Source organism: Pinus tabuliformis, chromosome 1_2 (assembly GCF_031772625.1).
Source record: "Pinus tabuliformis cultivar Carrire ecotype Pingquan chromosome 1_2, CPIR1, whole genome shotgun sequence".
In the NCBI taxonomy this organism is placed as follows: Eukaryota; Viridiplantae; Streptophyta; class Pinopsida; order Pinales; family Pinaceae; genus Pinus; species Pinus tabuliformis.
This window is the reverse complement of record NC_142298.1, coordinates 25,528,817-25,546,576: the sequence shown is the minus strand read 5'-3', so window position 1 is coordinate 25,546,576 and position 17,760 is coordinate 25,528,817. Positions and strand designations below refer to the sequence as shown.

Genomic DNA, 17,760 nt, shown 5'->3' with positions numbered 1-17,760 from the left:
TTCAAAGAAAATAAAGGAAAAAAAGGAAGTTAAGTGATATTTATCACACTTAACCCAGACAATATTTTATGTAATTTTTTGCTATTTTCTTTTTATTGATCATCTACTGAAATACTGACATGGTTGAATGTTTAACAACATCTACATAATGTAATTTTTTTTCCTTTTTTTAGGTTGAATATAATTGTGACTTTTTCCTTGGGGAAAAAAGTATGCACAACTAATTTTCCTAAATATTTTTCCCATTCACCTTCTTGAGCACATTTGTTGATCTCTAGCATATAAAATTGGATTCTATTGTGGAAAATAGTTTGTTGCCTAGCTTTCAAGGCATAGTCAATCTATTATGTAGAATTTCCCACTGTAGATCACCTGATAATGCAATATACTAAAGCAAACTACTTGATCTACTTCTACAAACAAACTTGCAGAAGCTTAATTGATTTTGAGCAGATCAAATAGGACACATATAACAGATGAAGAAGAAATCAATCACACATGAACACATACGAATACTCTGGGGAAAGCCTCAGCTAAAAATCCCGATCTCTGTATTATCATACCAGTGGAAATATGTCTGGATTACACAAAGCTTTTGCTCACAAGCTATCCAGCTCTCAGTACAATCCCTCAATGTTGCTCATAGATTGAATAGACACAACATATGCCTTCCTCCAGTCTTCCAAGCCTCCTATTTCCTTGCGCAATTTCTCTTGGGTCCTTTGGCTGCCACTTGTGTGAATTCACCTCTCCCACAACTCACCAAACTCAGAAGTAATTGTGCAATCTCCAAGGAATGAATTCCTTCTGCATGCAAGAGATATCCTCAATGGAATATTCCTGCAATTGATAGTACAATGTCCCATCATCTTATCTCAACTGGGTCTCTAACTGAATTGACATGCATGAGTTATTTATGAGAGAATATTCAGTTATCTGAAGTGCAATAGTTACATGCATGCATGCATTAACTAACTGAACTCACAACCAGTTCCACAAACTGTTGGAACTAATCTAACTGGACTTAACTCAGTTAACTGAGCTAACTAATTACAACTCAAAGTACAACTCATCTTGATCACTTTAATTAAGGGATAACTTCCTCAATCAAAGGGAAAAATGTTGCATGTCTTCACATAGACTTCATGTTTGATTTTATCCAACTAATTAACTCAAGATGAATTAATTAATTATTTTTCAAACAGCTGCTAAAATCAAATTCGAATTTTAATTCTCAATTTTAGTTCAGGGACTAACTAAAATTGGAATGTATCCTGAATGCTATTTATAGCAATGCTATTTTTAGCACTTCTATATTTATCATTTCTTGTTGCTATTTTCAACACTCCCTCTCAACAAGAAAGGGATTATTAGTCACCCCAATCCTGTCTCTGTGGAACTCAAACTTGCATTTTGGCAATGCCTTAGTCAAAATATCTGCATCATGTTCCTCGGTCAAAACATACAACAACAACATGGTCCTCTTCACCACACAGTCTCGAAGATGATGATACTGGATATCGATGTGCTTGGACCTGTCATGAAATACTGGATTCTCAGAGAGTTTGATACAACTCTAATTATCACAATATATCACAGTTGGATCCATCCTCTAACCAAACAATCCAACTAGAATCTTCCGCATCCAAATGGCCTCACATGTTTCCCGAATGGTAGCCATGTATTCAACCTCTGCTAAGCTAAGTGAAACTAACCTCTGTTTCATGCTATACCAAGAAACTGCAGCTATACCAAGGTTGAAGATTCATCTTGAATTGCTCTTCCGGTCTTATGGACTCCCTACCCAATCTACATCTGTGAAGCCCTAAAGCTTCACTCCCTCTGTCCGTCTGTACCATAATCCATACTGAGATGTGCCTCTGACGTATCTCAGCACATGCTTCGTTGCCTTCCAAAACAGCTTAGTAGGCTGAACCATAGCTTGACTCAGCTGGTTCACCACAAAGCACAAATTTGGTCTTGTGTTCACTAGATACATCAATGAACGCACAAGCTGTCTATAAACAGTAGCAGCTACTACCTCACCTGAAGTAGCATCCTCCTTCCTCTAGTTACCAACTAGAGAACTCTGCATGGGCTTGCACTTCTCCATGTGGAATCGCCTGAGTATCTCATTGGCATACTTGCCTTGAGACACAAATACTTCCCCATCTTTTTGCCACACTTCCATGCCTAGAAAGTAGTGCATAAGACCCATGTCTTTCATCTCGAACTCTCTTGCAAGTTCCTCCTTGCAAGACTTGATCAAATGATCATCACCTGCCAATATCAGATCATCAACATAAAGAACAATGATCAATGGCTTACCTTCTGGTAAAGGTTCACATCTGCTTCACTCTTGGTGAAGCCCAACCCAGTGAAATAGTTGTTGGTCCTGGTGTACCAAGCACGAGGTGCTTGCTTCAGCCCATACAAAGCTCTCTTGAGTTGGCACACATGCGACTCACGATCGAAGGTCTCAAATCCTTCTAGCTGCTCAATCTACACCTCTTCCTCAATCTTCCCATTGAGGAAAACAATCTTCACATCCATCTGATGGATCTTCCAACCCATCTGAGCTGATAGCGCCAACATCGATATGATAGATGAGTACCTTGCTATAGGAGAAAAGTTCTCATCATAGTCGATCCCCTCGACTTGTGAGAAACCATGGGCAACAAACCTTGCCTTATGTTTCTCCACACTGCCATCAGTTGCTTGCTTTACCTTGTAAAGCCACCGAGAACTCACCACTCACTTGTCCTCTGGTCATGGAACAACATCCCAAACAAAGTTCTGAATGATGGAGTTGTACTCCTCCACCATTGCATCAACCCAGACTGGTTGCTGCACTGCTTCCTCAAAAGAAGAAGGTTCGGTCTCTACACACTCCCCAACCAGTGCCATGTAACCAGTGTACCACTCGGGTGACCTCCTCTGTCTGCGCTGAGAAGATGGTTGTCCCACATTCTCTCTCGTATCCAGCATCAACCTGTCAGCTTCCCTTGAGCGTTTCCGCCCATCTCTAGAAGAATCTGCATGATTGGATGTCTCCACTCCCGGATCCTCTGCATGCGACTGCTCTGCATTAGTCTAAGGCTCCTCCTCCGTAGGAACTAAAAGTTCCTCCTCTGCATGCAACTTGAGCTCCCTCTCAAGTGATACTCACATGGATTTCTGCTTGTCGAACTTCAGATCTTTGTGTACCATTGTCCTCTGACTGGTAGGTAAGAACACCTGATAGTTGTGGGGTGTATCAGTGTACCCCACAAGTATCCCCAACTCAGCTGTTGGATCTAGCTTCTTCTGGGCATCTTTGGTCACATGGAAATAAACTGATGATCCAAAGATCCTGAACTAACTCACATTTGGTCTCTTCCTGGAGAAGGCCTCCATTGGTGTCTTCATCCCCAGTATACGATGCGGGCTTCTGTTTTGCAAGTATACTACTGTATTGCATGCCTCAGCCCACAAATGAAGTGGTAGGCTTTTATCATGCAGCATCGCCCGAGCTTCTCCCACAATCGATCTGTTCTTCCTTTCGGCCACCCCATTCTAGAGTGGGTTATGGGGTGTCGTCAACTCCCGTTTAATTTCTTCTGCTGTGCAAAAGTCCTTAAACTGTTGGGAGACATACTCTCCACCATTGTCGCTTCACAAGGCCCTTAGTTTCTTTCGAGATTATTTCTCTGCCAAGGATTTGAACTCACAAAACCTTGAGAAGGTTTGATCCTTCTTCTGCATAAAGTAGATCCAACATCTACGAGAAAAATCATCAATAAAAATAACATAGTACCTTTGTTTAGCGGTGGAGGCTATAGAGAATGGTTCATACACTTCTGTATGAACTTGCTCCATGATATCTCAAGCTTTACTGTCTCGATCCTGAAAGGAATATTTTGCATACTTACCCAAGGTACAACCTTTATATGTATCCATTTGCTCTAGTTTTCCCTTGGGAAGTCCGGTAGAAATCTGTTGCATGATCTTCAAGGCCCCATGGTGCAAGTGGCCCAATCTTCTGTGCCATAGCTCGCCAACATCTTGGCTCTGCACCAACTCTGATTTGGAACTCAATGCAGCATAGCCATCTACCTCCAGCTTGTAGAGATTATTTACTCGAATCCCAATCCTTTTGGTTTGTCTAGTGCCGATATGCCTCAGGAATACCTTTCCTTTAATAAAGGCTACATCATAGCCTTTGTCTTCCAGCATAGCGATAGACACAAGATTCTTCTTCAAACCCGACACATACTTTACATCAGTCAGGGTGAGAGGAGCTCTATGCTCCCTCTGAAACAGAACCGTACCTTCACCTGAAACACGGTACTTTTCATCATCGCCAATCTCGATGCGCATCTGGAGGTCCTTCTCCTCCAAGGTACTGAAAAGATTCTTGTCTCCAGTCATGTGGAATGAAGCTCCATTATTTAGGTACCAAACACACCCCACCATTGATGAAACCATACATGGATGAGGGTGAAATCCAATTCGAACTGTGAGGCCAGTGCCTCACCATGTGTTCCCTTTGAGGATCCCTTCTTGGATTTATTATGTGGATTTGGTAGCCTTAGCTTTTGATAGCTGGCGTTTCATATTGATCTTCATGGATTCCACCTAATTAAAGAGTGTTGATGTTGTATAGTTGATATCATATAGAAATTTCGACTTGTTAGTCTCGTGCTTTGCTTGGGACCTAGCGACTCTGTTGATAGTCAACAGTAGCACTCTCAGTGTCAGATCTTGGACAGTGGCAATCTCAATCTTGCCACTCTTGGATTTGAGGGATTCTTGGCAATGTTCGGAAAGTATCATGGATATGCTTGCCCCAATCGATCGTGACCCATATAGGTTGACTGGTTCCCCTCTCCGGGGCAGTCCTGTGATGAAATAGATGTCTCAAGTTTCTAACACTAGCTCTTGGTCACCAATGATAAATACTTCCTGATTTATGTCCCAAAGACTAATCAGGTATCGAAGCAACTTAGGTTGATCCTGCATCCTTGGTGTGAGAAAGAACTTGAGGAGCCCACAGTTCCTCAAAGTATCCAAGCAATTTGGATTATTCATTGCTTGAGTGTCCACATCTTCGTGCTCGCGTTCTTTCCAATCTACCATTTTCGACAATTCTTTCCTACAAAAACCATGTATTCAAGTCAATAATCATTTTTGGCAAGTAAAATTTGAATTCAAATGGTGGATTTGAGAGGAAAATGGATTTTTATTTGTTCACGACACCAACGCGCTTGTTTTAAAGATAGTTGCGCCGATGGCGCAGTTGGGCATTTTAACAACCCTTGGCCGCGTGATTTTGCATCCGAAAATTGCGCCGACCGAGAGCGAATTTTTTTTGCCAAAAAATCCCTCATAAATCCAAACAATGGATAAAAATAGGAATAAACAGTATGAAAATGGAGTTTAGGGACTTGGCTCTTACCTACAACTAATGGCTTGACGAATGACGTCATGGATCTCCCGCAATCTACTCTAGAAAAATTAGGGCAAAAGTGGGTAAAACGTTTTTCACAGCAAGGTAAAATGGTGAATGGTAAAAAATATTTACTTTTCCCTCCTTTTATTCAATTTTTTATAAAATGTTAGGGTTTCTGAGTATTTTTGACCTATTTTGCCTCGAGAATTGGATAATGCACTTTACCTTTTTTGTGCAGTGGCAGGTGATGGATGTTCGACGATGGTGTTGAGTCACATTTTATCTCTTTTCTCGACTCGTAAAACCCAAATGAAAAAATTATCGAGTATTTTTTCCCTTTTGACTCGTAAAAGAGAATAAAATGGGCAGTGTGCTTTCAAGCTCTTTTCCGACCCTTTAAACATGAAAATATAGTCGAGCCCTTGTCATTTTGAACTCATTAACAGATGTGAAACGTCGTGTGCCTAGTATATATTTACCCCTTTTTCAAGCTGGGATGCACTATTTACGAAAAAGGTACTCCTTGACTAAAATGGTCAAGCAGTTCTCTCAAGTATCATTTTCTACCTTTTCGGGCTCGAGAGACACAAATGTACGAAAAGGGACCAAGTGGAGTTTTCTTTTTCGTGTCTTTTTCAAACTCTCTAAACATGAAAAGGATACTGAGTTGCACCTTTTTCGGACTCCTCAAAATATTAAACGACATTGGATTCGTCACCATGACAAACATGAGCTTCTCCTTCCTAGGGCTCATTAAACTTACTAGTTCGGATTCATCACCATGAAAAACACGAGATTCTCCTTCCTAGGGCTCATTAAACTTACAATTTTAGATTTGTCGGAAGGATGAACTTACAGTGCAAGCATATGATATCCCCTTCAAGCTTGCGATTTAAAAATAATTGGGGTACCTACCAGAAATGGTGGAGGAAAATTTCGAAATCCAATCAGTTGAGTCGACAGGTCACTCTTGAACATGACACTTTATGCTTTGTGTCAGGTTGGGATATCCTCCTTTTTATCATTGACCTTCCTGGGTTGGGCCATTTATTTTTTCTTTCCATTTGATCTCTACCACATCATCATGACCATTGATCCTATGGATCCAAAATCTGCCAAAATTCTAATCTTGTCACCAATATGTTCAAGAGTTGTCCTTCTGTAGTTACACTTACCCCTAACTCTCTGTATCATCCAAAATCATTTTGCATCCCTTTGTCTCATGTTGATGATGTGGGATACATTATGGCCCTCCTTTGACACGGTCGCTTCCTATCGACTTTAGCTCATTATCTAGGAAGTTGTCTGAGAGACTTTCTTCGAGTACCTTAGAGTTTGCATGCCCTAATGGCAAGTTCTTCACACTCGATGACAAGTTCAAATTATTGGATTTCGAACGAGTGATTTCCCAGGTGTTCGACTATAGTTCCTTTATTCACATTCCATGAATTATGCTAATAGCACCTTGAGGACCATTATCATTATTGGGGGTTTCTCTCGCGCTTGTTAACAGTTTACATCATCAACTGGTAATCAAGCAATTTTCTAGCATGTTCGACATCAACACATCTATTCACATGTTAGAATTTGTACTTTAATCGGGTCATGGGTGAGCAAAAGACCCTGGGCTTAGAATACAAAAGTCTAGGTTGCAAGGCGATGTGACATGATCATGTTGATATACATATCTTTTTTAGATGGGTGGTTGCGACCATACCATGAGTTGTCATATGTGATCCTTCTCATTATTGGATGGCTACAACCATACCTTGGTTTCAATATGATCCTCTTTATCGGATGGCTGCGCCCATGCTTGGATCCATTTACATGATCATTTTCTAGATGGATGTGACCATACCATGATTCATGTATCATTTGATAGAGTTTTTAGTTATGTATATGTATCTGACTTTCTTGCAGGTTTTCCGACGATAGACTCTGGTTCCCCACATTGATTCATAAATCTTTTCATCCCTCACTCTAGTTCAGCCTTCAGGCTTTAGGGGGCATCTGTTACACAACATTTTTTCATTGTCCATGTACTCCCCATTCCATGATCCTGGTGGACCTCTACTGTGAACCCTACATGCTTCCCCTTCATGAAGAAACTCCCATTGTGTCCCTCTTCATGAAAAAAACAATTCCCTTTTGCATCATTTCCCACAAATCTTATTTGTTTCCCAATTTACAAGACCGATGCAAATGACCCTTGTTCTCCTCGCACTGATATGCAGGGATTATAATTGTCCCTAGCATAGACCAGAGTGACTGAGCCTTGTTCCAGTCATGTCGATCCTCTTCTGGAAAGTTGTTTAAATAAGGATCTGAAGCTTCTAGCTCTATAAGCTTCGTAATGGAAGTCTAGTGAATGGTTGGGCCGGATGGAGTCGAGGATGTCAGTTTGGGCTCCTTTCCCCTATTAGGATGGAACTATCTCAAGAGATAAGACCTTCTCCCATGAGAAGAGGAACCATCTTCCATCCACTCATGCTATATAAACCTCCCTTTTTATCAAGCACAAGCTAGTGTAAATGTTGGTGTGCTAGTTCTAATTAAGTTTGGAGTAATCATCAAGTTATTCATAGTTGTAGCTCTCTTGTTGTGTGTGAGGGAGAAGTGTGAATTTGGTTTAGTATGAAGACTAAAGGGAAGAGCCTTAAAACTATCATTGTTGAGGCCATCATGGAATGCTAACGGAAGTGTTTGGGAACCTGGATTTGTCAGAGGAGAACAACAACGTCAAGAAAATGGTTGTATTCCTACATAATGTGTCATATCAAATGTTTATGGATTAATGCTTCTTCACTTGTTAAGTAGATTGAATTACAATTTGTCTATTATCATGGTTGTTGTTTGTTGTTGTTTACTTGTTTCATGTGTTTGAAGAAGGAAATGGGAGATAGTTGGAGCAAGAAAGCAAGGTCATCACCAAACGGGATAAGCGTATTAAGAGGTAGGCACTCTTAATTGGTTATAACCTAAGGAAATATTCCATAGAATGTCTTTTTTGTGGCTAGAACCGCTATCGGGCTAGAGGAATTATTTGTATCTGCACTTAGAATTTTACTTCACCACAAATTGGCAACTCCACTGGGGAGCCAATCCTTTTGTTTGTTTGCTTGGAATTTCATGGTTTTGTGTGAACTTTTCTAGTTTCGGCATTTCCCTTTAGTTTTTTCTGCTTTTCTTTGCTTACTACTATGGGTTTGAAATTCATAGCAACAAATCTGGTCCCAACTTTTGAAAACTTTTATTTTTTTCTTTACATCCTCCCATCCGTGGGTCTCGTGGCATCGACGGATCTACCTCAGTCAACTGGTACTAGAACAGCAGAACTTGTTCCAAGAAGAAGGTCACTAGTATAGATCTGAAGAAAAATTGCTTCAAATTCCCCGCCTTAGCTTTTGACGGTTGGTGTTTCATGTTGATCTTCATGGTTTCCGCACAATTGAAGATCATCGGTGCTATACAGTCGATAGCATATAGAAATTTCGTCTTGTTAGTCTCGTGCTCTGCTTGGGACCCAACCACTCTGTTGATAGTCAACAGTAGCACTCTCATCGTCAGATCTCGCACAGTGGCAATCTCAATCTTGACACTCTTGGATTTCAGTGCTTCTGGGCAATGTTCAGCAAATAGCATGGATATGATTGCCCCTGAAGCGAAAAAAGTTCCATCTATAGATTAATTACTCCAAAAAGACTTGGAATGTCAAGATATCCATTTAGGATATAAATATTATATTAAATAAAATGAATAAGAATGAATGATGATTTACAATGAGAACGAGAAGCTTGCTTATATATCAAGCAAGTGTCTCTTCATGAAGAGTCATGTCTCAATTAGACATGCCTCTTCAACATAATTACTGCTTAACTAATAATTAATTATGATTATTATCATTTACATTATATTTATATTATTTATATATTTTATTCGTTACATTGCCTCCTTCCTCAAAGAGCTTTGTCCTCAAAGCTTGTCGATGAAAAAAGGCTTGATCCCTTTTCCGGCTTCGAAAGTCTTTCTGTCTCGGAATAGTCATCCTTGTCGATGTAAGCTGATATGATCTTCTTAGTGACAAACAAAATTGTCACACTAAGAAGGGATCAAACCATCCGAGATTAATATTTTGTATAGCATTCTGATCACTGGAATTTTGTAACGAATTTTCCTCGTAGCACTGGGTTGAGGTTACATTACTCTTTTTGGGAAAATTAGTTTGTTGTTTCGGTTCTAACTAGTTCAAATATGTAGCATGGTTGATTCGTCTGTTCTCATGATTTGGATGTTGATATGGAACTTTTTTTGTTTGATTTTTCCTTACTGGGCATGTGCCAATTTTTATATTTTCTTCTAGCGAAGATGTTATTGAGTTGGTTATGAAACATTCACTGGGGATGTTCATTGTTTGAACTGCAACATCCAAGCGCGTGTTTTCTTCAACTTGCTTGTCTTCTCCCTGAGTTGTGACATTCACTGAATCGATATTTGTTTTTTTTTCATCAACTTGAATTCCTACATTTGATGCTTCCTTCTTGATAAGTTGTTGTACTTGGCTTTCTAATGACTTCTTATCCTTCTTAAGTTTCTTAATTTGCGTCAGCAATTTTTCACTATGGTTTTTAAGTCGAGAAACTTCTTCATTTTTGTCAACAATGATTTTATTAATTTCATTTTTCATATTTTATAATACTTTTTTACCTTCTTGAGACATTACTTTTGAAATATCTAAGATATCTTTTGGTGTTACTGAATTTGGTTTTAGTGTAAAATCTTGGAGCTTTATTTTCTTCTTCTTGTAAGAAAATGTTAAAAACTTCTTCTTTGTATTTAGAATAAAGGAACCTAGAGTTTCCATCCAAGGTAACCCCAAAACAATGTCACTATCATAAAAACGTAAGGTTTTCACGGTGAATTTTGAGGTAAAAGTATAATCTCCAATATTTAGGTGTAAATTGCTTATGTCATATTGTTTGTCATATTCGCCAAGAGTATTCTTTTCAACTATATTTGATTCAAGAATCACCAATTGGTTAGCACATTTAGGACTAACATAATTACTTTTTTCAGCAAGACTGATATAGTGATTATGTTATATCTTCCTGCAAGCGATCCTTTGATTTTAAATAATGTATCAACACTTTTACTAAAGGTTTTAGGAAACCTTTCATTACTAGTCTCTGTTTTACTCTTTAAATATTAAATAGCTTCTTAAATCACTCTTTTTTTATATAATAATTATTTATTTATTAATTTCTTTTAATTTCTTTTATTTATTTATTTATTTTTTTATATAAAACCTTTGTTTTTTTCTTTTCCTCTCTCTTATAAAAATCTAATATCTATATATATATATATATATATATATATATATATATATATATATTTTCAAATATTCTCTTCTTCTTCTTCTTCTTCTTCTTCTTTTTTTCACTCTTTTAATAAAAAAATTTATTAGGCTGATAGGCCTTCCTTTGAAACAGAGTTTCGTCGTCCTTTTCGTTCTCAGGTTGACACCTGGTGTCCGTATTCGGCGGGCTTTTGTCGTGATTTTTGCTTATTCTCAGCGTCGAGAACTTCCTGCTTTTCTCCGTTTGTTAGCATCTGTCCTCATTTCTGTTTATTCACAGTGCCGAGAACTTCCTGTCTGATAGCATTATTGCTGGGTGGAATTAATGCTCAACACTGTCGAAAACCTAGTTATGCGGTCCCTGTTTTGCGGTGCACATTCGTGGCTTGAAACCCTTGTTCTGCGATGCACGATCAACAAATTTGTGCTTTGCAAACCATGTTCTGCGATTTCCGTGCTTCCATGACCGTACCGGCAGCCTCCTTGGATCAAACTTCATCGACAAACAGACAGCCATGTCATTGTTATTCTACTTAGAGCTATTTCTATGTTTGTAAAACTGCAGAGATTTACTGGGAACTGCCGTTTCGTAACATCGATACATGGATGGCTAATGCCTCTAAGACTGGAATGTTTACTGAAATCAGAAAGGGTGAGGACAGTGGGACCAGCTTTTGGTGATGTTGAGATGAGATAGTGAATGACATTTCAATTTCTTTGATTTTTCCTGTGGTTAGGTGCATTGAACAGGTGCGAAACAAAATTGCAGGAGGATATGCTTTGTTCATGCCTGTTTCTGTGAACTTGGAAAAAGTTAGATGAACTGGGTAAGGCAAGCTCTACATTTGCCAGTGTGGGTTTGTTGTAAAATGATAATATTCACCAGGTTTTCTTTATGTCATGAAGTAAATTCATGAAACATTCCAAATTGCCATCAAGATGTAGATATTCCCCCTTTTATACTCATGGTTTTTGACGTGTTTGGACTGGCGGTATGGCCATTTTACATGGGGAATATTTTCTGGAGCTCAATATCATCTTTCTACTTGGCCTTACTTTTGGTAGTCCACTTATCAAGGTCTTTAACCTTGAGGATATGGAATTGAAGGAATCTGTTGTCTTGAATGGTTTTTCTAGAATTCTTGATGATGGGAAAACTGGAAGTAAATGTGACGTTGGAAATTCATCCTGTGGTTTTCATGACATGAAGAAATTGGTTTTATGTGAAGACGAATTGAAAGGGATTGGGTTATTGAATATGACTTGTCAGCTTAATACTAGCTTGTAGTTTTCTGGAGCTCAATATCATCTTTCTACTTGGCCTTACTTCTGGTAGTCCACTTATCAAGGTCTTTAACCTTGAGGATATGGAATTGAAGGAATCTGTTGTCTTGAATGGTTTTTTTGGAATTCTTGATGATGGGAAAACTGGAAGTAAATGTGACATTGGAAATTCATCCTGTGGTTTTCATGACATGAAGAAATTGGTTTTATGTGAAGACGAATTGAAAGGGATTGGGTCATTGAATACGACTTGTCAGCTTAATACTAGCTTGCAGTTTGATAATGATGTGCTGATCACCGGAGAAGGCAATTTAGATATTCTATCGCATGTTTCTGTGGGCTGTCCATCTGCAGGCTGTCTGATCAGTATTAATATCTCAGGGGACTTATTATTGGGTGAGTATGCATCTCTTTTGGCAGGGACATTGATCGTACGTGCAGGAAACTTGTTTTTACAAAATAATTCTTTCCTGAAGACAACTGCATTAGGTGGTGCACCACCCCACCAAACGAGTGGAACACCACTCGGTGTTGATGGTGCAGGTGGAGGTCACGGAGGTAGAGGTGCTTGCTGCGTTAAGAGTGATGGCAAGGATCCGGAAGATACTTGGGGTGGAGATGCTTATGCTTGGTCTACTCTTACGAAACCCTGGAGTCATGGAAGCAGGGGTGGGACATTAAGTAGGGAAGGCGAATTTGGTGGTGGGGGAGGTGGGCGTGTCAAGATTATTGCAAGGAGCATTTTGAATGTCAATGGAACTATTAGTGCTGATGGAGGAGATGGAGGATTGAAGGGTGGGGGAGGCTCAGGAGGGAGCATTATTATCCGTGTGCCTAAATTGTAAGTTAACTCTATATTTTTATGCCTGCATCAGAATCACCTAAAGCAGTATTCTCTGCATGTACATACCTTTCCCTCTCGCATTGTGGGTGTTCTGTAAGAAATAATTCAACAAACACAACATATATCATATGATACATAGGGACATTACTTATGCCAGATTTTATGTCAATGTTGTGCCGTCTATTTGATCAGTTTTTATTGATGTGATGAGCATGTATAGTGATATTCACCAATTCCAACATAATGAAGTTGCAGAAATCATTTAACGAAATTTGTATGTAAAATACTATATGTTGATTTCTCCCAAGCCCTCCCCCACGCCCCCCCCAGTATTTATTTTCTGTATCAATTTACTGTTTTGTGAGTGAAGCTTTCAAGTAACCTTTTTATTGTCTTTTCTTGTCGTGTTTTGTTCCTGTGAAATGCAAATATTGAAAATATTTTTAAAGATCTAACATCTCTGTAATGGGATATCATAGTCTTGAATTTTGAAGATCAGTGTAATTTTTCTGTTGAGAAGTATTGCAAATATCTCCAATTTCTCCTGAGTTTTTCAGGTTGCCAATTTGTTTGATGGTTTCAGAATTCTTCATGTCTAAGTTTATTCTTGTTGATTTTTTATGATATGTTCCTCCATATTTCTGCTAAGTTACTTTCTGGACCTTCTGCGATATATCCCCTGAAATGATATTTGAAACAATGCTATAGAGTGTTCAAGGATCCGGGAAATACATTTTAAGCTTTTAACTTCCAGTATAAGTGCCATGGATTAAATAAATGTCTTTTAATTTTCTTTTGGGACAAAAAAGGGGCTACTCTTTAAGAGAATACAATATTATATCAGAGTACATGACACAAAGTTTTCTGTAAATAACTGATAATGAAGCTTGTTTGGCACTAAGAAGCCTTCACTTATATTAGAGAGGCATTCTTAAATGGACATAAAGATAAAAGCTCCATTAAACTTGTGGTGGATTTAGTGCTAGAATTGTTTTTGCCCATAACGAAGAAATTGTTTCATTAATTGGTGTTGAAGAGAAGGAGTACTTTTTGGTCTACAACTTGTTACTGAGAGGAAGTCTGGAAGAAACTCTTTATGGTATGGAGTATGCCAATTTCCATGCATTTATCATGTTACGTCCTTGGAGATTTTTATTATTTTTTAGTGTTAAGTGTTGTTCCCAGTTCTCAGAAAAAGTTGGGTTACAGGAGGAAAGGACAAGCCACAGGCTCATTGGAAAGATAGGCTGAAAGTGGCCATTGGAATTGCTGAAGCTTTGACTTATCTGCATGAAGGTTGTTCTCATCCTATCATCCATAGAGATGTGAAATCATCTAATATTTTGCTTTCTGAAGACTTTGAACCTCAGGTATCTTGATCTTTGTGAGAGAAACAAGTTCTCAAGCTTCTGTTGAATTGTTTGTATTTTTTGGTTGGAGATGTTATAATAAGATTTGCTTGATCATTAACTAGCAAATCAGATCGTTAACTAAAGATATTCTATGAATAGTTGTCAGATTTTGGGCTGGCCAAATGGGCTTCAACAACATCTGCATATATCACATGTAGTGATGTTGTAGGTACATTTTGGTAAATATCCATTTCTTTCTTTACACCAGCTCTTTCCTTAGGAAAATAAATGTCATTTATAATCAAGACTTCATAAAACTAGCTGCTATCATATTTCAGGTATCTGGCTCCAGAATATTTCATGTATGGCAAGGTTTGGAGTAGTTCTTCTAGAGCTAATAATTGGAAGAAAACCAATCAATGACAAGAATCCCAAAGGCCAAGAAATCCTGGTTATGTGGGTAGGGCTCTAGTGTCCTTGCTTGTTTTCTATTTGATAATTTTGGATTCTTTTGGTTCCTTTGTCTTGGTTCATAATCTTAATCTCTTGTAAATTTCAAAATTTAGGCAAGGCCATTACTGGCAGCTGGCTCTGTAAAGAACTTGAACATCCACTTTTGGAAGATGCTTATGACATGAGCAAGATGAAGAGAATGGTCATTGGTGCAGCATGTTGTCTGAGACAGGCAGCTCAGTTTTGACCTCGAATGAACAGAGTAATTACTCTTATTCTCTTTAGTTGCATATATATGTTTCAGTTTCTGATCTTATGTCAAATTTAGTTGCTTGAAGACATTTCCTTTCCTGTGAGGAGTTAGTGCTAGAATTGTTTTTGCCCATAACGAAGAATGGCACATGAAATATCGAGTTGATATCATTCTGACATAGAGTTAAGGGTGTTTAGATCTAGTGTTTAGGGTTGTAATCTAAACATTTATTCAGTAGTTCAATTTGTAAAATCATCACCCTTAAACAGGTTAGCCCTGAATGCTGATGGTGGATTATGGCAAAATATTCAAAGCCTCAATTGCCAATAACCTCTTTCTCCATTAATGAAATATAACATTCTTTTAATATTAGCAAAAGAGATTACATCATATATCAAACCAAAGCTTCAGTATGCAAATTACCCCTCCCTGAATAGGCAAGAAGAGCCAGCATACTCCAATATCAAGAGAGTATATATCTTTCCTGAGAATCACTATCCTAGCTGAAATCTGGATTGCAAGATCTGAATTGAAAGCTTTGGTTTCCCCAAATAAAGTGGCTTACCTTTGCATTAAACTGGCTTTGTCAAATTTCAAACAATGGATAAATGTTAATGTAAGAACGTGAACTTATTCTTCCTCGTTGTTTGTTTGTAACTTATTATTGCAGATTTTGAAATTACTACGAGGAGAAGGAGATGACCTACCTTATTGGACCAAGAGGCAATTGACAATCTCCATGGAATTAGATGAATTGATTGAGGATGAATCTAGACCAAACTCTGGGAGTTGTGACATCCAAACTCATCTATCACTTGCAATGCTTGGATTTGATGATGATTTGGTATCAAACAGTAGTTCAAATCAAAGTGTAGATCTTGCACATGAGAGGAGAACCTTGGAAGATTATTTCTATGGACGTTATAGCCGTTCAACAAGCTTTGATTGATTTAAATCTACTTCTCTGAGCTTCATAATTTTTCTTACTCCTTGCTTCTGTAAAAGCTTCAATATTTTATACTTGGTGTATGATTAACTGTGAGCCATTGTCACTACTTAGCTGTGTTGAATTTCAATCACTCTGCATATTGGTTGAAGCTGTGTTTGAAGTTGAGTGTAGTCCATGTAAAATCCCTTGCCAATTCCTTGTATAAATGTGAAATCCATTAGTGGTCACTCGTTTTAGTGACCCACTGGTGCTCACTAGAGCTGAAAATTTTCTTGTCCTTGCTTTTGGAGCAATTGTATGTATGTGGAAAGAAAAGCAATTATGATATCGCTATTGATTTGCCAAACCATTGTTATGTACTTTTTCAAGTCTGAAGATGTGTAACTTGTGGTTTAGCTTGGTACATTCTCTTGTATACCAGTTTACTTTGAATTTGTCAATATCATAAGCCCAGTAGCGATTTAAGTGTATGTCTGCATGGCAGAACTGCATTAGGCTTGAACTTTTCTAAAATTAAGTTGTATTTAAAGAAATATGGTGTCCAAAAAGCATAGAACTCCAAACATCAAATCTCTTTGCTCATTGCTCCTTGTAGGCTTGAACCAACATCTCTTCTATAGAAATTCAACAATTCTAATTTAATAATCCTATCGGCCTCTCTTTGTACCTTTTGGGACAATTGCTAATCTAATAATAAATAAATATATATATATATATATATATATATATATATATATATATATATATATATATATATATATATTTAATTATAAATTATATAATTTTAATTTATATATATTATAAAATTATAGTTATATTTAAAATTTATATATACTTTTTTTGAGACCCACTTTTCCTTTTATATGTAAGTATATAAGGCTTATATAGTATCCTTTTTTATAATTATAATAATATACTTTTTTTTCTCAAAAAATTTGGATGGCACGTGACTCTTGGTATGGTCACAATCTTTAGATTTGAACAATTAAAATTATTTAGATCACACCCTTTTTCTCCAATGTTATCAAAATATCTTTTACTTTTAAAATACCATGGGCTATTACCATGGGTTGTTTTTAAAACCTCTTGTAAAAAGTAATATTTACCTTTCACGTAAGAGCTTTTGTATCCTTGTTTTTTTTTAACTTTTAAAATACCATGGGCTATTACCATGGGTTGTTTTTAAAACCTCCGTTAAAATGTTCTCCACGTAAAAAGTAAAACGTATTCCTTTTGTTTTTTGTTTTTCTTTTAACTTTTTAAAATACCATGGGCAATTACCATGGGTTTTTTTCGAAACCACGGGCTTCTTCACATAAAAAGTTTTAAATATACTTGGTATGGGATTTTGTATCCGTTTTGTTTTTTCTTTTACTTTTTTCTTCTTCTTTTTTTAATTTATTTACTTATATATATATTTTTCTTTTGTGGTTAATTTTTTTTATATGACCAAAGGCCTAGAAAAACGGAGAAAAGGAGAAACTCCCAAATATTGAGCAAAATGCTTCAATTATTACGGCAACAAGGTTGACGAATTTCGATAGTCAAAGACTTGGATCCGAGAACGAGCTTTGTGCATAGGTGAAACAACCTAGAGGACCGAACTGCTCTGATTCCAAGCAACTATGAACGAATTATTTCGCCCACATCTTAGAAAGTTTGTATTAGTATTTTTTGACGATATTATAATTTACAGTAAAACTTTGACGGAGCACTTGCAACATTTGGACAAAGTTCTTACACTACTTAAAGAACACCAATTTTACGCAAAAAAATCCAAATGCACCTTTGGAAAGGAAGAAGTAGAATACCTTGGACACATTATATCCCACGAAGGCATA

General features: G+C 37.5%; 1 long non-coding RNA gene across 1 annotated transcript; it reads left to right on the top strand.

The window, feature by feature from the left end:
- Nucleotides 1–13,439: 13,439 nt before the first annotated feature.
- Nucleotides 13,440–14,519, top strand: LOC149204155 (uncharacterized). The gene is made up of 3 exons (XR_016251740.1): nt 13,440–14,011; nt 14,122–14,282; nt 14,424–14,519. It is a non-coding gene; the product is annotated as an uncharacterized LOC149204155 (long non-coding RNA).
- The last annotated feature ends 3,241 nt before the right edge of the window (nt 14,520–17,760 follow it).